This window comes from Pelodiscus sinensis, chromosome 2 (genome assembly GCF_052426305.1).
Source record: "Pelodiscus sinensis isolate ZL-2025 chromosome 2, ASM5242630v1, whole genome shotgun sequence".
NCBI classification, from domain to species: domain Eukaryota; kingdom Metazoa; phylum Chordata; order Testudines; family Trionychidae; genus Pelodiscus; species Pelodiscus sinensis.
The window spans coordinates 97,015,355-97,036,122 of NC_143053.1; positions in this window are offsets into that span (position 1 = coordinate 97,015,355).

The window sequence follows — 20,768 nt, forward strand, 5'->3', positions numbered from 1 at the left end:
TAAGCTTTCGTGAGCAAAGACCCACTTCATCAGATGCATGTCTTATCCCATGACAGCTTATTTTGCTTAAGAGCATTTGGTGAGGGAACCTAAGGCTTTCTGAAATTTTAATTACTCTATATTCATTGGATCCTCCTTGTCCACGTGAGTATACACCCCCTCAAGAAAAATTAGCAGATTGGTGAGGCATGATTGCCTCTTTAAAAACCAGGCTGATTCTTCCCCAACAAATCATATTCATATATGTGTCTAATAATTCTGTTCTTTACCAATTTACCTGATACTGAAGTTAGACCTGTTACCAGACTGTAATTGTCAGGATTGCCCGTGGAGCCTTTTAAAAAAAACTGGCGTCATATTAGGTATCCTCCAGTCATCTGGTACTGAAGCTGATTTAAATGGTAAGTAACATTCCATAGTTAGAAGCACTGAAATTTCACATTTGAGTTCCTTCAGAGTTCATCAGTGATTACCATCTGATCCTTATTATTGTTTAGTTTATCAATTTGTTCATCAACCTCTATCTGGGATAGTTCATCAAATTTGTCACCTAAAAAGAATAGCTCACATTAGGGAATCACCCTCACATCCTCATTGTGATGCAAAGAATTCACTTTGTTTCTCCACAAAATGCTTAGGTGCTGTGTTAGCATCTAGATTATCCAATGACCTCACTGATTGCTTACTAGCCTTCCTACTTCTCATATACTTAAAAAATATAACAAACATATGCTCTGATGTTTTGAGTCTGTGGCTAGCTATTTCTTCAAAATTCCTTTTTGCCTTTTCTAATTATATTTTTACATTTCACTTGCCAGAGTTTATATTCCTTTCTTTTTTTCTCAATAGCATTTAACTTCCACTTTCTTAAGAAAGCTTTTTTGGCTTTAATGGCTACTATTACTTTCTTATTTAGCCAAATGGCACTTTTTTATCCTGTCGCTATGTTCTTTTTTTTAATTTGGGCTATAAATTTAATTTAAGCATTTATCATGATCTCTAAAAATTTCTATGCAGCTTGCAGATTTCACTTTTGGCACTGCCCCTTTTTATATCTATTTAACTACCTTCCTCATTTTTCTGTATTTCCCCCTTTCTGCCATGAAATGCTATCATGGCGGACAGCTGTGATAGTTCCTCACCATCTTAGGAGGTGTTACATTTTATTATATTATGGTCATTAATACCAAATGATCAGCTATATTCATCTCTTAGGCTTCTGTGTTTCCCATAGGACTAAATCAAGGATTAGCTGCCCCAAAAAGCAGTCAAGAAACTCTCTCTGCATCCCAACCTGAGGTGACATATACTCGGTCAATATTGGGAAATCCACTCTTTTTATTGAGTTTCTTTCATTTTTATAGCCTCTCTAATCACCCTGAGCATTTCACAGTCTCTATTGCCATGCTCATCAGGTGGTTGGTAGTATATCCCTACTTCTATATTCGTATTATTCAAGCATGGAATTATTATCCATATAGAATTTATGGTACAGTTTGGTTCATTTAAGATTTTTACATCATTGGCTTTTATGTGTTCTTTCACATATACTGCCACTCCCTCAGCCAGCATGATATATTCTGTCCTTTTGATATATTTTGTACCCTGGTACAGGCTGAATTTCTTTAGTCCAGCACCTTAAGGACACAACCGGTGCCAAACCAGAGAATTTGCCACACCACTGGAGGTCAATATTGTCTAGCAGCATCACCAACACTTCCACTGCTTTACAGGGCTCTTAGAAGACATTTTGGGATAAATTAGAGCTAAATAACAGCACAGAACACTGAGCACCAGGACTGGTGGTTGTAAAAATACTTTATGGGACCATAAGAAACTTAGCTACATCCATGCTAAGTGGACATCCAGCTAACTAAAATCATGCCAGACCACAGATGTTGCTGGATCAGAAATTACCAGACTAGAGGGGTTCAACCTGTATTACTATGTCCCATTGACTATGATCATTCCACCACATTTCTATGATGCCTATTATATCAATATCCTCATATAATACAAGGCACTTTGGTTTATCATCTAATATCCTCAGCGAAAGAGGACACCATGATGTCATGGTGGAAGGTCCCAACTATGGGATTGTTCCCCTCTGCATGATTTTCTCCTTTCCTGAGATTTCATCCTCTTCAACAGCACAGAAGGCTGTCAGACTGGCCATGGGATCGCCCTACTGTGCCCAGAAAGCCTCTTCTACATATCTCTCCCACTCTTAGCTCCTTCATTTCAGTATCTCTGCTCTTTGAAGCCGATATGCAGTGTCTGAGACCTAGAAGTTTTTTCACTGAATGTACGCAATCACTACCCACCTATACAGCAAGTAATATACATGCTGAATTAAGTGATTTCAACTGGATATCTCCAATGGCTGTTGATGGACTTCTACCTGCATTCTCTTTGGCTGTGTCTACACTGGGCCACTTATTCCAGAAAAGCAGCTGCTTTTCTGGAATAACTTGCCAGCTGTCTACACTGGCCCCTTGAATTTCCAGAAAAGCACTGACGATCTACTGTAAGAAATCAGCTGCTTTTCCGGAAATACTATGCTGCTCCCGTTTGGGCAAAAGTCCTTTTTCCGGAAAACTGTTCCGGAAAAGGGCCTGTGTAGACAGCACAGTAGTCTTTTCCGCAAAAAAGCCCCGATCGCGAAAATGACAATCGGGGCTTTTTTGCGGAAAAGCGCGTCTACATTGGCCACGGACGCTTTTCCGCAAAAAGTGCTTTTCCGGAAAAGCATCCTGCCAATGTAGACACTCTTTTTCCGGAAATACTTACAATGGAAAACTGTTCCGTTTTAAGCATTTCCGGAAAAGGGTGCCAGTGTAGATGTAGCCTTTGTGTGTGTGCGTGCTGCAGCTCTTTGCTTTATTGTTGTCTTGTTTTTTTTATCGGGGGTGTTTATTGCCTTAGGTTTAAAGAATGTCACTGAAGTGTATTTAGCCACCTACACACATTCTACCATTCACCATCTAAATGCAAAAATAATGCAAACTGAAGACTGTAACCCAAACTACATATACAAAATGATGGGGTCTAAATCAACTGTAATCATTCAAGAAAGATATTGGAGTCATTTTGGGTAGTTCATCTGCTCAATATACAGTACAGTCAAAAAAGCTAAAAATGTTAGGAATCATTAGGAAAGTACAGGTAAAACAGACAATATCAAAATGCTAATATATAAATCCATGGTACAGCCCCTGCTCGAACACCACATGCACGTCTGATTGCTGCATCTCAAAAATACATAAGAAGTAGAAGAATGATTGGGGAATAGAAGAGTTTGTGTATGAGCAGAAATTAAAATGACATGCTATGTTCATGGGAGAGCGCGCTCTCCCATCAACCTAATTAGAGCACAATGATAGGTGGAAGCTATGTTGAAAAGAGGGCATCTCCCACTGACGTAGACTGGTATACATCTTGATTTAAGTCAATATAACTTACATCACTTAGGCTATGTCTACACTATGGGGTTTTTCCCAGGAACACATCTGCTTTTCCACTTTTCAGAAGCCCTGTCTCCCTCTTTCCACGAGGAAGAAGGGCTCTTCCAAAAGAGGAGGCTTTTCCAAAATTTGTCCCAGTGTAGCCTCTTCCAAAAAAACCATCAGAACGCAATTTGCGTACCTTTTTCTGATAAATCAGTGTAATCTAGACATAGCCTCAGAGGGGTGTTTTTTCACACCTCACAGTGAGGTAATTGCATTAACTTACACAGAGGTGTAGACAAACCCTTCGATTCCCCCGTTCTCTTTTATGGATGTTATCTATAGTGTAGTCTATGTAAATTACCACTGCTGTGTATTGAAAAATAAAAAAGAAATTAAATTTTAGTCATTTCTATTTCCAGAAGTTACAGCAGACGTGCATTATAAACTTTTGAAATGTGACAAAGATGTTAGCTCATACAAACTGTCCATTCAGTTCTCTGAAGGAGCTAATGCAATTACTGGGTGTCCCTAGTAACTAATGCTCTCAGTCTCCTGTGTAGCTAATTCATTAAAGAGACTTCTAGAAGTACCTGTTGGGTTCAGGGAAGATGGTAACTCCATCTAAAAATATAGCAATCAGCCTAATAAGAAGGAGCTAATTACTACAAGAGGGCTGTCTGAAGCAACGCCTTCCTACTTGCTATTCACACTTTTGTTTCTGGAATATGCTCCTGAGTCCCTCTTTGACTAAAATGAATTCATATACTTTTTCTGTCAGGATCAAATACAGTTCTACATTGTCAACATAACTATTGTTATCCAAAGTAGTCTGCACCTCAGGAACACATAGAAACCATTAAAGAATCAATATAATGCAGCTTTATTTTGTATTCATATTTCATGTAATATTAGTGGAGAGGTTTTTTTTCTTTCATGTGGTAACATTTTACATAAACCTGAGATTTTGTATTCAGCTCAAAGAATCTTTCTCCTTTGTGATCTGAAATGTTTTTGTTCCTTTGATGGAACAAAGGTCTCTTCTTCTCTGGGTGATTTAATACCAGTACATTCTTATCATAACTACAGCATAATGCTTGAAGATTAGTGGTGAATGTATCTGTCTTGTGTCATGAAGGCAGGAAGTTCAAATAAGTAGAGAGATTATATTTGTATAATTATAGTTTGTGGATATTTGTTTCCTCATAGTATCAAATCAATTGGTTTTTTTTCACCACTTTGGACTCAACCCAAAATTCCTCAGGTAGAGAAACTCCTATTGCATTGAATTTAACTGGAGTTTTAGCTGAGCCTACCCTCTTTCAAGGGACTCCCCTTTTCTAATGAAATCAATAGTCATTGAGAGTACTTAGAACATTGAAGTTCTAAATGAAATGAGCAGTATTGTTTTCTTCTCTGCATTCCTTTTCCCATCCTGCAAACACTCAAATGTAAAACTGTAGTCCTGTGAATAATCAGATTGAAGTCAATGAGACGGCTCAGAAGAATAAAATATTCATGTGTATAGGTGTTTGCAAGATTAGTGTTTTGATGGAGTCTATGAAATATTGCCCAGAGAAAAATAAAAGCTAATGATTTAGTAGTATACTTTGTGCACGGATGAGTGGGCATGCATACATAGAGGGGAAAGCAAAGGAGATTGATCAAATTTTGTAGTTTTTGCTCAGCCCTTAGACAGAACTCTACAGTTTGACCCTTGTGTCTCATACACTGGCTTCAGGGGAAATGTAGGGGAAAAAAAGTTTCTCTCTGTTTTACCCCCCATTTAAAAAATAAAAAATAAAGTGCAATTTTCACAAAATTGTGCATGCCACTGTCTATAATGTATACTGCACACTGTGGAATTTATAGACTTCAATTTAAAACCTGTTATCTATCTATAGATACATGTAATTAAATTGCCATTGCAGTAATGGAAAAGTGTACTTCCTCTGGTGGTCAATATACTAGTTCTAAATACACATAATAGTTAATTGGAGTCTGTAGCAAAGCTGATGAAAAATAATGGGAAAAAATCAGTATTGAAGATATTTGTTTTACAAGATTTGAAATGAAAGAATTTGGAGGGATTAAGTTGGTGATTTTTTAAAATATTTTGAACTTTAACAAAAAAATTATTCTCTCAATCACCTATTGTTTGCACTGAAATGCATGATAATAGATAATGTCCAAGACCGTGGGTGTGTTTTGTTGCTGTTTGATTGGTTTTAGTTTTGTTATCCTTTAAAAAGCTCCTAATGCTCCAGAAAAGTAACAGAATAGGAGACTGACACAGCTACACAGTTTTACATTTGTTTCTACCATCCAATATCTTTTCCAGGCTAGTTTGCATCATGTGAAATTTGCATAATTGGCTCATGATGCAAACAACAATAAACCACACATGGACTTTATAGCAGTATTTCAGAATTCACATGTTTAGTCCCTCCTGTATTTCGGTGTTTTTAAATAGTAAAGTTTATGTACAAAATGTGTATCAACTTCCTAAACAGCATTTAAATAAATATGTCAGGATTTCTTACTTGCTTTAATAATTCAATAAACTGTAAAGCCTTTAACAGTTAAATCTTTACCTAGCACATAAGAGTTTCAAGGGACACCATATTTGGACATCTCAGGGAAAAAAATGACCCCAGGAATACTGCTATAGAAAGACCACCGCTTTTCATGCAAAACTGTGTTAATTATACTTTCTCCTCCACCAACCATCACAATTAAAAATCTCATGCACACAAAGTTATCAGCATTCACAGACACAGACAATTGTTTGTTTAACTATTCTAGATTTTCCGAGAACTGATGTAAATATCACGGAATTTTTGCAAGTTGTATCAAATGCTGATAGCGGGATGCAGAATAGCCAAGTTTCTCAACAACTACCCACCTCAGGGGGAACAAGTTAAAATGAATAAATGTAGCTATGTTGAAGGGCAAGTACTCCCCACCCTCTTTTGATGCAGAGTAAGGGTTGTTATACTCCCGTGGTTAAGTTTGCCCAGTCACAGTCCCAAAGAGATGACCATGGGACCAAAATCTATACGGTTACTTGTCCCCTTGGGGTTGAGCGGTCCAAAGGCCACAATAAAATATGGCTGCCCTCTCCCACAGGTTTTGGTGGCTCAATAGCCAAAGTCATTAGAGCTGCCCTTCTCAGCAGAGCAGGGTGGCTTAGTGGCCAGCTGGGGAAGCGGGCCATAATAGGAAGACCCAGACCTTCCATACTCTAGGGGTCCCAGCCCAGAACACTGGCAGTGGCAAGCCTACTCACCATTGAGTCGCAATTGCATCAGAGTTATCCTCAAAGTACCATGAAGTCTCATCAGATTCTGTGAACAGAGATTATAAACCCTTTGTATTAATTTTATTATTCTGTTCTAGCCTAGTACAAGAACGGGAAAGTGCAGGCACTGCTTCCTCCTGGGAATCCTCCCAAAGGGAGCTTATAGGGCCCAGTCCTCACTCTGCATCAATGAAGTGGCACCCAGAGATAGTGGAGGAGGGATATGACACACCTTTCAAAGGAAAATATTGGCTGAAGTGTACTGTCTGCTTGCATGGGAAGATCTGGGAGTCAGCTTTCTGGGCACAGGTCTTCTGGTGTTCCCTCTAAGCAGGGAGTTTCTGTATTACCTCCAGCATAGGACTGTTTCTCAAAGAATAGCTGAATCCTGAGAAACAGATTAACCCTGAGGTGAACAGAGGAAGAAGAGGAGAAGAGTAGTTTCATGGATGCCAAGATTATAGACACTAGTTAGGTGAAAGACAAGGTCTATATTTAAACAAATTAGATTTTGCTTGGGCCTATTGACTTTTTTATATTTTAGATTCTTATTTAAGAATAAAAACTGTGTTGTTACATTAACATATAGATTCATAAATATGATACCTCATCTGAAGGTAAAGCATATGAAATATTTCAAAATACTATAGTTGGAACCATGTCCCCACTCAGAAACCTAACAGAGCTGTGAGAATAAGTATAAACATAAAATCCTATTTCTTATCTGAACCTACAATGGATATCTGTCCAAATTCAGTTGCCTCTGAAATATTGGTTTACTACTTTACTGATAGTGAAATTAATGCTTGTACCGGACACAGTGTTTTGAACTATATTGTATGTTCTCTTTCATTTTTCCATTTTGCTTTGTTCAATTAAATTTCATTGTACATCAATAAAATCCAAAGCTGCCACTTCTCACGCTTCTGCTTTATGAGAAAAGGAAACTTCAGGTTTGTTATATAGTAAGAAGTTCCATTATTTCATTGAAACCTTGTTCAATTTATTGTACATTGGGATTACATAAATTTACCATCTGCAATTTTTAGAGACTGCCTGCAGTACTCACCTTTCAGAACAATGTCTCTATCTTTTCATTCCTTGTATGTTACCAATGGAAGGACTTGACATCTGTAATCAAGTAGTCAAAAATGCCCTTGTCAAGGAAGGTTCATAACTAATTTACAGCAGTACATAAAACTTATGCATATGCTTATACCTTAACTCAATCTAGACCATGGAACCATCATTATTATTCTATTCAGTGATGAAAGAGAACTAACAACTGATGGTGTCTGTTGGGATATCTAAAAATTAATGGGTTGACTATACATCAGTGAGTAAAGGGATCTAGCCAGAATAGGCAATGCTATTGAACTTTAGCCATGTTTTTCCCTTTATCCTGGCAGCCTTGGAAGATGGTTGCACTGAACAGTGTCTTGTTTTGTCTTCACACTTGTCTGTAAAAACATTTTTAGAGTTGAAGTGCTTTCCCCCTCCCTATAAGCTGCTGATAAAGACAGTGTGTAATGCTGATTCAATTAAAAAGTAGTAAACAACAAACAGGGGTGGATAAAATTGTATTCATTGTAGGTGATGAATACAATTTTACCCACCCCTGTTTGTTGTTATTAATATTTATTGTGTAGGAGTTAACATTACTACATAAGGTTTTAGGGAAAGCAGTGATAGATGTGTGAATTAACTTACTAAAATAGATAAAAGGGTGTAAATGTTGCCAATGTATGCTTCTGGGAATAGGAAAAAATCTCTCTTATAGCTAATTAGTAGTAATCTGATTGCCAACTATCTCTAGAAAAACTTTAAAAAAGATTAACATATATGCATATTGATTTATTAATGCTTGTTAAAAGATTCTCAAACAATAAACAACACACACACACTCCTGTCTGACACTTCATGAAAATTATTTGTATCCCTGATGTTCCAAAATGCTGATGATCCATTAATAAATGTTAGCATTAGCAGAATTTCTTAATACAGCATCAGCTCTTTTCCCCACATCCTGCTCTTTTATTTTAAGAGTTTATATATATATATATATATATATATATGTAAAACCCAAAACTTTTGTGTGTGTGTGTGTAGCTGTGGACATTTAAAGAAAACCATATAGAAAAACAAACAACTATTTATAACCTTTGCTATGGGCTTTTATAAATGTGAATTTTGAATGTGAATGTAATGTCTCAGGATATGAATTGGGAGGGGCAGATTATGGGTGAAATCCTCACCCTATAGAAACCAACGGATGCAGGATTTCACTTCATATTCTAAAGGGTTTTCTTGTTGTTGTTGTTGGCAGAAAGGCCTGGCTTTTGTAACTGCAGATCCAGTTATCAGAAAATGATAATTATGTCATAATCATAACAACCCTTTTCTTTGGCATGTGTAGCAATTGACTCTATGCATGTACCTCATTATGCTACCCATGCAGTATAGCACCATTTCCTCTGGTGACTGTTGCTCCAGTTCTGTTGAGGTCTGTCTCTTCTTCAGAATCAGCCTTCTGGACAAGTTACATTTTGTTCTCCCCTCTTTCAAGATACTCTGGTCCCCATGACACCTAATGTTCCAGAATCATCATCCCCTCTTTCTAGAGGTTACTAGGATACAAAGCCTCTCACCCAAGATCTTCAATATAGAACACTCAATTAAACCTCTATTCAAGTCCCAGTCCCATTTAACTCCTGGAACTTTCTCAGGCTTCCTACATGAGAACGCCTTGTCTCCCCACTTCTGGGTACTTCCTCAGTTTCAGCTCTATCATATACCCTCTTTCGAGTCTTCGACAGTGAGAATCACCATCTCCTTTAGCCTTTCATTTTGTCCATATCCAGGGTTTCCCTTGCTTCTAGCAGCCTTCCCTGACACCTTTAATTCGCTGGAATTCATTTGCTCATCTAATGCACTCCTTCCTTGGAGTTTCTTGCTAGATTCCAACTTAATGCCTACAAAGCTGTGTTTTGTTCTTATTTCAGAATATGGCCTCACACTCTTTTTCCTAATTTAGGCCCCTTTAATTTTGATTACAAGCTTCACAAACTTCTGGCTTTAACCCAAGGGAGGAAACTCACGGCTGCTTTTCACCTGGATCACCTTCCTGGCATTCACCAAGTGCCCTTTGTTCCTTCCTTTATAAAGGCCCAGCTGAGTTTAATCTCCATTTAAGCTGAACACCTTTTTAGGTGCTCTCCAGTGGCCTAATGTATTCATGTTCTTGTTAAACTCTGGGTAACCAATGTGGAGTTTATACACCTCATCACAACTTTCCAGAAAAAAATGCATCACGTGAAAGAGTACTTTGAACAACTGATGACTTCTTGCAATACTTTGCATATAATGTGTCTTGGCCAAAATGAGAGAGAACCCTGGCACTAAACACAATTAGTAAGCAGAGCAGTACATGCTGTACTTTCAGATTCCAGAATCAAAGGTCAAGTGCCTGCTTTCCTCTCATGGGAAGAGGAAGCCAACCTGAAGCACAGCTGACAAATTCTCATGGATACATTTACCATTGCCAACTGTATGTCAGAAATGATTAGTGAGACAGAAAAGAAAACCTGCTCCTCTGACTTTAGGGGACAGGTAGAGGAGAGTATGACAAAGGCTTAAAAACCACCATCGCTTCAAATAAGGAAGGCCTGCTACCACTATCTGCTTTTAGCATCTTCCTTCCTTGGCATTGTCCTCTCCAAAAAAAGAGTTTCTCAAGGTCTGGTAACCTAGATTGTAGTGTAAGGAAAATAAGTAATCAGAGCACAGAAGCAGAGGAACCTGCTGCCAACTTCTGCCTTCTGAGTGGTAGAATATGAATTCATTTGAAGACAAGCAGAGGTATCCTGCCAGGTTATTCATTCAGCGCCTTTAATCCTACTCCTTCTGAGGAAGCAGATGTCTCTGGTTACTTCTCAATAGCCAGTCTAGTATAGTTTTCCACACTAAGAACATACATCTTCTGTCCCTGAAGGATTATGCCATGCTGTGCTTGCCAACAAAGAGAAAAATGCTTATTCTCATTGGAAGGTAAGAGGAAGACTGAAGAGAAGTGGGGAGGAAGCTGCAGGAGTTCCAAAAATTCTTGCCAACTAATTGATCTGTCCGCCTGATTCTTGGGAAAAAGAAAGAGCAGCCCATCTATTTGATTATTGTTTGGCCACCAGACAGGAGCTTTAATACTCATTAATACACATTCAATAATGTGTCCTGTGTCTCTTCATCATTATAATGTTTTATTGCATACCAATGGTTTACTCAGTGGTATTAAAATCTATACAAGATACAGTCCTGCCTTTAAAGAAGCATACCATCGAGAGCAGATTAAAACAGTGTAGACACGATGGGCTTTGTTTATCCCCACTTAAATCCAGTGAAGACTGGCATAGCATAAGGATAATGGAGGACCAAACTTGGTCTTTTGGGCCAATATTTTCTGAAAGATATGAGTGGTTTTGAATGCCTGAATTTTTGAATGTCGAGTCTGACAAATTGCAAGGAGGTATGCTTTTTTTTTTCTCCCAGAAGAGAGGTGTTCAGTGCTTTCTGTAAAGTGTCTCAGGTTGGGTACTGAAAAACAGAATCACCCGCACTCATGAGTCACTTTTGAAACTCTCGACTTTCTAATATAAAAGGTACCTGACTGAGTCAGTTAATGAGGGGAATCTTGCTAAAGGCACTGCTGAAATTCTCTCTCCTTTTTACTGGCATCACACTGTTTTCCTTAACCCCTTCACTACATCTAGCTATCCTTCAGTAGTAGTGTAAACTCACATTACCAATCTGCTTAACCTCCACATTTGACTTGCCTTATCTCTGCAATGAATAGACTTGAGGAAAAATCAACCGGATGTTCACATTTCTATTGTAATTAACTGACTGCAGAGAAATTTAAGCCAAATAGGCACATTTTGGAGCCCACAAAACCCAATGTTTTGTGCTCTTTCTGCTGCCTTTGCAGAACCAGTCAACTAACAGGCATTATTCCTCTGAGCTGAATCAACATCATTGATAAATGCTGCTGCTATTGCAGAAAGATGTCTTGATACTATGTAAGTTTACAATGCTAGTTAGCAAGACAATCATGTTCATTTCATCTCCATTCGAAAAACAGAAAAAAAATCAAAGCTTGCCAATGAAAATCATTGGACATATAATTGTATTTTCATATACCTTATTACGAACACAATAGGGAAATAAAATACTGTGATGAAGCAGAAAAACTGCCCACCAGCCTGGAAAGGGTTAAAGAGAGATATTGGCCGAGCTAGCCAGAGCCCATCATACCTACAGTTGATGCCAAACCTGGAGGGGAGAGAAAAGGAAGGAGTCTGGCTCAGTGCAAGGCTGACTGGTGAAGCGGCAGGAGACAGAGACAGGCCAAAAAGTATCCACCCTAAAAGGAACCTGGATGACCAAAGCTCCATGACTTTGTGGCATTTTCAACCTGCCAAACCTACAGCTGCCCAGTCTGAAGGAACCTGAGTCCTCAACAGGACACCATCCAAAGAGCACTACTAGAGACAAGCCACTGCAGGAACATGGATCTAGGGGCAATGCTCCCGAACTAAATGGGCAGTGATAGGAAGTAAAGCAGTGAATATAAACTTTCTGCTGGGTGGTCACAGAGCTTCGGGCTGGAACGTAGTAGAGTGGGATGGGTAGGTTCCCTCATCCTTAACGCCCTATGCGAATGCAAAATGTGTATCCATATCAGTATCCTCAAAAAAGAGCCATGGATATCCTCACTAATATCCAGAGGATACATTTTGAGGATGAGGATGCAGATATTCGCTGACATAAACCTGATATCTGCAGATTTGCAGAGTTCTAGATACAAAATTTGTAACCACATTCATATCCACAAAAATAAACAGATATCTGCTTCCACATCCAAAGATGCAGATGTCTGCAGATATAAAGCAGATATCTGTGGATTTGCAGGTTCTATACATCCTCCCCCACACCTTAAAGACTGAGGCATCTTAACTACTAAAGGAGGGATTTAAAAGTCAAGAACTCTGACTGCTTGGACCTCCAAGCCCCCTATTACATCTACATTAGTTTATCTGTATTATAATATTATCTTTCCTGGAGTTGATGAAATATCACATTCTTCTTAGGACTACCCTACACTAGAATGTCTAAGGCAGGACTTTCATTATAACTCCATTTTCCTTGAAATATTTATCTGATGCACTTTAGAATAATTATCTTTGCAAGCTTACTTGCCATAGTACCTGTAGCTTGTGAAGAGGTCTCTGGATTATTCTCAGCATATTGTGGAAATGATTATCACTTCATTAGCCCTTCTACCAATGCTTTTGCTTTCATTTCCCCATGCTGTTTTCATCTGCCTCAAGATTGTCTCTGAAGTGACACTGAAGTAGGGAATACATAGAATGCATGACACACCATATTTGAAACAAGGAACTGCACTTCTCCTCTAGAGTTAGTCAAAGGACAAGGGTTAAGTTTTAAAAAAAGAACATGAAAGAAATCTTTTAAAGACAATATGAATCTAGAGCTTTTGAAGTATTGTATTTTCCCAATAGGTAAACTAGTAGTGGATGGGTACATGACAAAAGAATTCACCTGTAGCTGTTGAGATTTAAGAGAATGTTTTATTCAACTTCCTTTGTCTATGTATTAGTTGGATTTACTCTATATTGTATTTTTATTCTTTCTGTACTAATAAGAGAAAGCATAATGAATAAAGATGGACTATCGACAATTTTTCCAAATGGAGGAACCAGGTTCTATTATTTAGGAGGAAGATTTCAGATGCCCATGGCTAGGTTGTCATTGAGTACATGCATTGTTATCAAGCCAGGTATGTTAGGGTATACATAGTTCATTACAATATCGAAGTTATAAAGTCAGATACGCAAGAAGTGGGAAATGCTAAAATTAAGGTTACCTGTACAACCTAATTCAGCCCTTTGTGCATATGAGTTATGAGATATAGCAGGATAACTTACCACTTTTTCCCAAAGGACCCAATACCAGAGAAACCCCATATTGAAGTCTCCAGGCCTCATCTTGTTTCCCTGCTTCCATTTTAACTAAGTAAGAATCACTCCACCATTAGAAGAAAGCTATAGGTCAACAAGGTCAAGATAGCACTAAAATTAGCAGGGGAGAAATGGGCAGGAAAAGCAGTGATGAGATAATTATTGACCGTGAGGCTGGGCACCTACTGGGTGCAAAGTAGCATGAATACCTGCAGTGAGGCAATTATTGATAATGTCAACTGGGTACATGAGAAACTATATTGCAAAATGCTATGTAATGAAGTAATTTTTTTTATTACAAAGCTATGTGTATTCGAAACAAGTGTTGCAAATGGTACATGCTCAGGAGAATTCTGATAGAGATATTATAAAACAATGTGTCAATCAAGCCTGTCAGTAGAGGATATAAGGAGAAACACAAAGCACGTAAGTGGATTCTGTTCATTTGCTTTGCCCATTTGGTCCAATCCATCCAGCCCGGAAAAGAGAAGAAAAGGAAGACCAGAGAGAAAGAATCAGTCTAAAGACTGTTATAAGGATCTGTCTAAGGCCTGTGAATGACTGATCACCAAAAGCAAAGTGCAGCCACTTACTATTAATTCATATTGTGTGGGAATATAATTTGGAGTGCTCTTTGGCATGTGTGGGGCTTGGTTTTCAACCATCAATAAGGGAAATGTTAGGTTAGGGAAATAACTGGTAAACCTCATTGTATGAGGAATAAGGGTTATTTCGAGAGAAGGGTTTTCTCTTGAAATAACCACGTCTTAATAGCATCTTTTATTTCAAAATAGCGCTATTTCGAAATAGCATCATAACGTGAATATGCAAATGAAGCATGGGATATTTAAATCCTGACTTCATTTGCCATTTCTAATGTTTTCATTTGTATCCCTTTCTCAAAAGAGGGTGCAAGTGTAGCCATACCCTTAGAAATTTGTGTTATTTATGTTTTAGTTATATTTGGGATTCTTACTATTTGCACCAATAAAGAGGTGCTTTGTTTTGGGAAGAACATTGCTTGCATCCATCATCTTACTGAAAGGCTATATGTCCCCTGGGGGAAACAGATCTAAGCTATTTGGGAAGTTTCTGGGACACTGGGAACCCCTGGCAAGCCCAAGATATTCCTTGGCCACCCTGGAAAGCCATACCTAATGAGAATAGATTGGTTATAATAGGCAAACAGATACACTATCTCAAGGGAAACCTTGGCAAATCCAAGCAGGACCACTAGGTAGGCTATTTTGGTGGTACTTAACTCCATTTTCAGGGTAACAGACCCTTCCCCATTTCAAATGTTTTAGAATTTGAAAACAATCATGTAATACTTTGATTATAAACTCTTTGTCTACATCTAGACTACAATGTTTTATTGCATACCTTTTTCCAATAGTTCTGTTGGAAGAGGCTTTTTTGAAATTTGGCCCATCTACACTGGGCCAAATTTTGCAAAAACCTCCTCTTTTAGAAGAGCCCTTCTTTCTCATGGAATGAGGAAGACAGAACTTCCGAAAGAGCGTATCTGCTCTTCCACAAAAAAAAAGCAGAAGAGCAGATGCGTTCCCGGGATGCATCAGAGCTTTTTCGGGATAGGTATCCCGGAAAAACTCTGTAGTTTAGATGTAGCCTTTGAAGGGAAGGGGCCACATTTTTGTTCTTTCTTTATATCATGTTAACACCATGGGGTCCTGGTTCATAACAGCATTATTACAACATAAATACAGATCCCAGTTGTGCAAACACAGATCTGTGGTTGCTTCTCACAGTAGAATGCAAATGAAGTCAAGGCAGCAGTGTCAGGATTCTCAGCTTTTCTCTTTCTGCATTAAAAAAATGAATTGAATTTTGGCTGTGGTTTAATAGTTTTGCCCTAAATGATGGCTCATAGTTTTACCACATTATATCTCTTTCAGTGTCCAATTTCAAATTTAGTGCTGCACACAAATTATCATGAAGAAAATCTCTTCCTTCCTTGAAGTAGCTATCAAGGACTCTGTCTAGTGATATATTTTCTTTTGTGATACCTTATCACCTGATACATTGAGTACTTCATTAGCTGTCATTAATACCTGTTTCTGATTGCATAGATACCTAGAATTAGGGTGACCACGGGTTTTCATTTTATAGGGACTGTCCCAATATTTGGGACTTTGTCTTATACAGGCTCCTATCACACACACTCTACGCCCGCCTCATTCTGATTTTTCACATTCGATGTCTGGTCACCCTACTTTGAATTTTTATCGTCAATATTAAAATTAATTTGAGGTTTATGGAAAACAAAAATGACTCTCCATTGCTTCCTGTTAAAACAGACAATGTTTCCCATGTATTCAATGTCTGAAATAGAAACTCCACAACATGTAGAAAAAGAAATAAAACACTTCATATCTACTTCCTGGGCAAATGTACAAAAATTACCGTCCGAGAAGTCTCACCATCCTTAACCTGCTGACTACTACATACAACTCCAAATGTGCTAAACAGCTCTGCAGACAAAATTCAGAGAAACCAAGGAGCTTCTCACTGCATAGAAGTTGGTCCAATAAGAAATTTTACCTCACCCACCTTGTCCCTGAATAGTTCCCATGTTAGTTTCCACATTCCTCAATCAATGAGTCATGCCTGGACAATCTAAAGAATGCCATCAGGGACGGATTGAGCAGTGCAATTAACTGTTCCAAAGTGCCTATTCCTATAGATGACAATCACTGTGAGTATGTCTACACTACCCCGCTAGTTCGAACTAGCGGGGGTAATGTAGTCATCCGCAGTTGCAAATGAAGCCCGGTATTTGAATTTCCCGGGCTTCATTTGCATGAAGCCAGCCGGCGCCATTTTTAAATGCCAGCTAGTTCGGACCCCGTGCCGCGCGGCTACACGCGGCATGGACTAGCTAGTTCAGATTAGGCTTCTAATCTGAACTAACTGTATGCCTCTAATCCGAACTAGCTAGTCCGTGTCGCGTGTAGCCGCGCGGCACGGGGTCCGAACTAGCCAGCATTTAAAAATGGCGCCGGCTTCATGCAAATGAAGCCTGGGAAATTCAAATCCCGGGCTTCATTTGCAACTGCGGATGACTACATTACCCCCGCTAGTTTGAACTAGTGGGGTAGTGTAGACATACCCTGTCTCAGTGCTAAAAGCAAAATGAGAGCTTCTTGGATTGGTTAGTTCTTCTCCAGTTATAAATTAAGGTCTGTAATTTCGACTATGATGTCATTTCTCCTTCCTACTCTAGGTTTAATAAAGAGCTGTTATTTTTAACACTAAATTTCCCTTCACTCTTGTAATTTTGGGTGACTTGATTAAAAGACTTTTCTCTTAGTTTGATGTGCAGGTGGGGAAAAAGAACTCTTTACAACTTCTTTTTGGAGCCTTTTCCGGAGAAGAGGACTTTTGTGAAGGTACACACTTTACATGTTAAAATTTATATCTGGATTCTAATCAACGCACACTGTATACTGCTGATCGATGCTATTGTGATAGATGGCTGAAGGAAAGGCATCAATGAGACAACATGTGCCTAATTCACTGAAGACTTTGTAAATCAATATTGAACTTGTGAAATGGATCAGGCAGTGTACAAGGGGTGTGCAGTTTGCCAAGTCATGATGTGAAGTGTTCTGCTCAGCTCACTCTGCACTTTTATAATGAAAATTCTATTAGAAAGAATATCCTCTGTGTGAGTGCCTTAAAAAATATTCACCGTTTTCAACTAGCGCTACTATATTTGGTAAGGATAACAGCCTCATTACAGATAGCGAGCCTTACAGTTTCCTGTGAGGTAGACAAGTAATATTACAGAACATTGATAAAAGGAGTAAACCAAAAGCCCAAGAAGTTGTAAAGTGTTTAAGAACACCTACTTCAATCAATAGCAGAGCTGAAATGAAGATACAGGAGGCCTGATTCTGGGTCTGCTGCTCTAACCACTTACTGTTCCTAAAGAGAAGAAAAAAAGCTGGAGACATATTGAAAGAAAAACTATTCTCCTATTTGTATTAACCTGACTGTATTTAGAAAATACTGAAGGCATCTATGAGATTCTTATTCTAATTTATGGATCACAATTTCAGACAAACATTTACCTTTTGGATTTGCCTCCAGCTGGTACCACATACTTCTCTTCATAATTTTTCAAGGAACTTTATAAACTATGGTTATACAGCAAACAAACTATGTGACATTTAAAGGGAGATAGAATACATACCTAAGCTGTCTTCCTCTCCCTCAAATGTTTCTTGTGATCAAGCTAATATACTAAGAATAGCATAAATAGCTGTGTGGTAGCTGCCCCAATGCCCATTCTAGATATTAGATCCATACTTGGGCAGCTGGCCTCATCTGCTGCTTGCTGCACCATGTGTCTACATTAACATTTTTAGCACACTACCATGACCAAAACTAGTGCAGGTATGTTGCCTTGAGCCAGAGTAAACCTTCCAGCTGCAGTGTAGACATAGTCAAAAAAAAATTTGTGCCTCATTTCCTCAACTGTAAAATGGAATACAACACCTTCTTATCCCATGTGGTGTTAAAGACTCTGAGGCATTCAAATTAACATTGAGTAGTACATATGATAACTAAAACAGACATACATACCTAGCTAAACAGGATAGAATTGAAAGCTAAATAGATATTTTCCCCTATTTGTTTTGTAAAGTGCCACTTTGCTCATGCTATATAAATAACAAAATATTATTGGGAGCCTTTGAAGTTGGCCAGTCACTCATAATATCTTATACTTTTTAAGATGCATGAATAAGAGGAGCTTACCTTAAATGAATGTTTTGAAATGAGGATTGAAACACCTGTATTTTTCTCCATAGATGTTCATGGGAAATTTGTATGAGGAAAAACAATAATTTCCAAAAACTTACTACAGTAGTATCTTGCAAAGTACTACATTTAATAAAGGGCTAGTTAAAAGACAACTGAGATTGAAAGCTGCCTGCTCTGTGCAGAGCCAGATAAGAAGATTTGTTTTTAAATAGCTAGCATGGCTCATGATGATTCCATCTTTCTCCCCACAGCCAGAACCTCTTCAACTGATAACCTACCTTTTTGACCTTTTTCTAAGCACTAAAAGCTTTCCAGGAATGCTACAGTCTCAACAGAAAGCCTGTACTAAAATAGTGTCTATTGTCTAGCCTTAAACAGTTTCTGAGTATTGGGAACAATCTCTTACAATTTTTTTATGTCAAGAATAGTAGTTGTCTGGCCCCTCATTCTTTGGTGGTGGTTTGGCTGCTTATGAGAGCTATTGTATTCCCCCCCCCCCTTTCCCCCACCCCTAATCTTGGCATTTAATTTTTCATTGCAGATTCAGTTGGGAAACCATCATGAAACATTTTAATTTGGACAATAAGTATTCTTATACTGTCACAACACTTGCCCTGTTGAAGTTGTAGTAATGTATGACCAATGCTTTAGTTCAATCATAAAAAAGAAATGGAAATTCACATGTTCAGTGCTTACCAGTTTGTCAATAAGAAATTGATAATACTAACATTTCCATAAAATTAAACTTTCTTAGGTGCTGAGAGAAATGAGGAGGCAGAATAAGAGATGTTTAGATAGAACCTTACTTTTCTAACCTACCGGTCGCGTCCTGCTTCCTAACGTCAGTTCTGCAGCATGGGAGAATTTTTGTTTCCCATTTTGATCACCTGAAAATATTGAATTTATATTTAGATAAGTGTTGACTTCAACAATTACATTAAAATTGCAATATAATGGAATTGCTAACTCCCATTTTGCATATTCATGACTTGTACCCCAATATGCCTAAAGCAAACATTTTAAAATTGATTATACTTTTATCCAATTATTTCATAGAGAATGCAATAAAAAAATCTATGCTAAGAGTTCACTCAGGAAATAATACATTTATATAGTCTATCACATTAATACAGTCTTGTAAGGGGGCATTTTCTCTGTCACTCCCATCTCTCTTTCTCTCTCTACAATACACCCTTTTATGCACTGAGCACTTAGTCTAATTCTGCACAGATTTAATCCACAAAATATTTTGATGCATTACAGTGCATGAATTTCTTTTATTGAGTTTGGACCAAAAATTATATAACAGGTTTGAAACTAATTACTGATATTGTAGTTCGAGATCAAGGCCTGCAGACACCCTTCTTGGATTGTTCTGAGCACGCTGAGTGAAAAGATTAGCTGGCAGCAATTGCAACAAATATTTAAAATAGCCAGCATATCTGAAATTGGTGGCATTATGTTCAGTTGAGCCTTTTCTCCATAATTAGGTGTGATTGTCTTAATAGGACTCTGTTCACGATGGTGAAGTTAACTGTACTGCCAACGGTCGAAACAAAACATTTATGGATTAGGGCTCCACTCAGGTAGCTAAGGTGGAATGTAGGAAGTTCCATGGAAGGAAAGGAAAGGAATCCATCCAATATGAGAAGGACTGGCAGAAGAATCATACCAGGTTGTATGCAGTCTACTACATACACAACCTGCAGGACTAATGAGCTCATTACTCTGAAGAACACCTCCTGATTTTCAGAAGTAGTTTTCTTTATTATAGGGGATCTCAGTTCACTATATCTGGCATTCAAATGCCTCTCAGTTACCAAGTGTCTAGATTGCTTAATGACCCATCCAGTTTCACACTTGGACAGGTACAGCAGTTCTGGGTTTTGGTGCACAATATCAGGGGCCTTTAAATTAAGTATGCTGTATTTTAACTCCCTTTCATCATGATCTGTGATTAAGGAGGAATGGGATGATACTATACAATTCAGGGGGACTAAATATTACATAATCAGGGAGACTAATGATAGTCAGAAAGACATAGGAATTTTCATTTCTAAGTTGCAGGCTCTAATCCAGCCTGAAAATCATTACTATTTGATAGCTGTTCAACAGGCTATGTGAAATAAGTGGATGGTTTCTATCTGATTCCTACAAGTAGGAATGAGCAAGCGAATTAGCAGCCTAGCTGACAGTCTGCTA